The sequence below is a fragment of the Heptranchias perlo genome, chromosome 20 (assembly GCF_035084215.1).
Source record: "Heptranchias perlo isolate sHepPer1 chromosome 20, sHepPer1.hap1, whole genome shotgun sequence".
In the NCBI taxonomy this organism is placed as follows: Eukaryota; Metazoa; Chordata; class Chondrichthyes; order Hexanchiformes; family Hexanchidae; genus Heptranchias; species Heptranchias perlo.
The window spans coordinates 11,844,500-11,847,687 of NC_090344.1; the positions used below are offsets into that span (position 1 = coordinate 11,844,500).

A 3,188-nucleotide genomic window follows, 5' to 3' on the forward strand; every position below is an offset into this window, starting at 1 on the left:
ACAACTTCAGCAGTCCTCCAATCCTCCGGCATCACACCTGCAGCCAGGGAGGATTGGAAAATGATGGTCAGAGCCTCCGCTGTTGCCTTCCTTGCTTCTATTAACAGCCTGGGATGTATTTCATCCGGGCCTGGCGATTCAGGTGGAGTGATTTGGGGACTTCCTTTCCCTCTTTGCAAACGTTTGCACCGCAGGTCAAGATCACAAGTCCAGGTCCAAATTAGGACTATTTCCGGGTTTGAACCTCAAATCATGAATTGCACCACGATCCCAACGAGCCCAGAAACAAGAACGTGTCTTTCAATTAACGTGTTCCAGACACATTCCATGAGAGGTCTGTCTGCACAATGAAAGGGCGTTTTTGAACAGTTATTCGGTTATCCGTTTCCTCCTGAAAAAACACCACAGTGTTATTTTGTCGCTCAATTCCACAAATTAGGTAAAATAACCAGCTGCACAAGGCACTGCTGGGAGTTGAACCCAGGATCTTCTGTTTACTAGACAGACGATTTCACCAACTAAGCCACAGCGCCAATTGATGACACTTTGTCGCCACCTCCTCTCATTAATATCTATCAGCGACACTTCACTGTTGGGGGTTCAGGCCGTTTTATCTTTGTCTGTTTCGCTTGTCCGTTCACCTGTGCATTCCGACACTGACTGGATTTCTCGCTGTGTTTATCTTTGTGTATCCATCAGTGCGTTGATACACGGATGATTATGTGTGATTGTATTTGTTACATTAAATAAATTCGGGGATCAGACAATTCTCGTTCTGACATTGGAGAACTATTGAGCCGAACTTTACAGCGGAGTGTTGTTTATTGTGGTGCTGAAACTAAAAAAAAGCGTAAGAGGAGCAAAAAGGGAAAAGGAGAAAAACTTGTGAGGGAAAATGAGGACAACTCTCAAGGTTTTTCCAAATATATTAAGAGAACGAAGGGAGGCTTGGAGTAATGTGGGCCGCTTGAAGACAGATGGAGGTGATATTGTAATTGAAAATCAGGAAATGGCAGAGTTGCTAAACTTTTACTTTGCATCGGTCGTCACAGAAATGGATGAGGCTAAAAGCAGAGACACTAGGAAAACTGTTAATAAATCAAGGGGTTTCGTTTTAGTAAAATAATGGCAATGGAGAAAATAATTAGGCTAAATATAGACAAATCTCCACGACCTGATGTTTACCATCCCAGGGGATTGAAAGGAACAAGTGAGGAAATTGTACATGCTTTCGTCATGATCGATCAAAACTCTCTTGATTTAAGAATTGTTATTTAATGAAGCGCATCTTGATTGGAGGCTTCTGTTTGAGAAAGATCTCGAAGTGATAATTGAGAGACCGAAAATGAAGCTGTTTGGCAGGAGAGCTGATGCTGTCGGTTGTTCGCTGCTCTCGTGTTGCACAATTATTGAGCGTGCGTTACTTATTTATAGCAGTATGGGCTCCTGAAATGACCAGGTTGTGAGTACGAGCGTCTTCTAAAACAATCAAACCTTTTACTCCGAACATTTTGACTGGAGCTCAAGGTACAACTGGTATGTTCCATAACGCGTCTACTTCTTAGTGTTCCAATGGGAGCTCTTGGGTTCCTCCGGCCTGCCGTCTTGCAATAGCAGGTGCCAGTTTACTTGTTCATAGGGAGAGAGGGGACTTTTAGCGGCAGCTCATATGGCAAAGGGGCCGGTACGAGATCTTTAAATCTAAAGACCCAAACAAACAATTCTTCTTTTCGTTAAGCCGATATTCATCGGTTGGAAGTTTCGTGTTGGCAACATTTTGAAGGGAAATATGCTGCCTGGTGTCACTGTGTAACGGAAGAAATTATTCAGCTTACAGATGTTAATACGCTGAAAGGTCGAGAGGCCTTTTCCAGCTCCCGTGTGGGACAAGTTCAGCTTTTGTGCCGCTGGGTAAAGTGTTATTTTAATTGGTGCTAACGAATGACAAGACATTTCGCACAAACAAGAAGAATTGTAAACTCACGAGTTCACTGTCCATGTTTCTTACATCATGTTCAACAGGAACAAGGATTCTCCTCATCACGTTGCTGAGAATTTTATAAAACGGACCTCACCCTTGCTCTCCGGCTGCAGGGATGATTCAGAGGCCTCCCATGAATATGCACGATGGGATGTTGTGTTGAGCCTGGGTTGCTCAGTCGGTAGAGTATCAGACTTTTAAAGTGGGCAGTGAGCTGAAGGTCCAGCGTTTAACTCCCTGTCCAGGCTCCAAATTTCGGAATAGCTGGCAAGCTGTGACTTTGCAGCGGGACCTGCGATGTGTTGTCAAAGTTTCGGAAGTATCCTTTTTCCCAGTGTGGGCAGTAATGTGATGTCTGAAGAGGTTCCCCATCAGGAATTCTAGTTCACTATATTAATTTCGCAACACTCATTAAACTCTGTAAAAAAGACGAATGCTTGTTCAAATCGCCATTAATCAACCAGTAACTTTCTGTTTCCGGCTGAATGAAATGCTAACTTTTTTATGCTCTCATTCACCAGGCCGAAATTAGGGAGTTCAGAGGGGAAGAGAAAAAGGAAATGAGAGGCAAAGATAAATATGACTATGGACTGACGGCCAACATAAAAGGGAATCCAAAAGTCTTCTGCAGGCATGTAAACAGTAAACGGGTAGTAAGCGGAGGCGAGAGGCGGATTCGGCCCGATCAAGGAGATCTACTCATGGAGGCAGAGGGGATGGCCGAGGTACCAGATGAGTACTTTGCATCTGTCTTTGCCAAGGAAGAAGATGCTGCCAGAGTCTCAGCAAAGGAACTTATAGTTGAGATACTGGATGGTCTAAAAATTGATAAAGAAGAGGCACTTGAACGGCTGGCTGTACTTAAAGTAGGTAAATCACCTGTTCCGGATGGGATACATGCTAGGTTGCTGAGGGAAGTAAGGGTGGAAATTGCAGAGGTACTGGCCATAATCTATCAACATCCTTAGATATGTGGGTGGTGCCAGAGGACTGGAGAATTGCAAAGGTTGCACCCTTGTTCAGAAATGGATGCACGGATAAACCCAGCAAATATAGGCCAGTCAGTTTAACCTCAGTGGTGGGGAAACTTTTAGAAACGATAATCCGGGACAGAATTAACAGTCACTTGGTCGAGGGTGAATTGATTAGGGAAAGCCAGCACGGATTTGTTAAATACAAATCGTGCTTAACTAACCTGTAAGAGTTT

General features: G+C 43.9%; 1 non-coding gene across 1 annotated transcript; it reads right to left on the reverse strand.

Moving 5' to 3' along the window:
- Window positions 1–459: 459 nt before the first annotated feature.
- Window positions 460–533, reverse strand: trnat-agu (transfer RNA threonine (anticodon AGU)). Its single transcript has one exon. It is a non-coding gene; the product is annotated as a tRNA-Thr (tRNA).
- Between the last annotated feature and the right edge of the window lie 2,655 nt (window positions 534–3,188).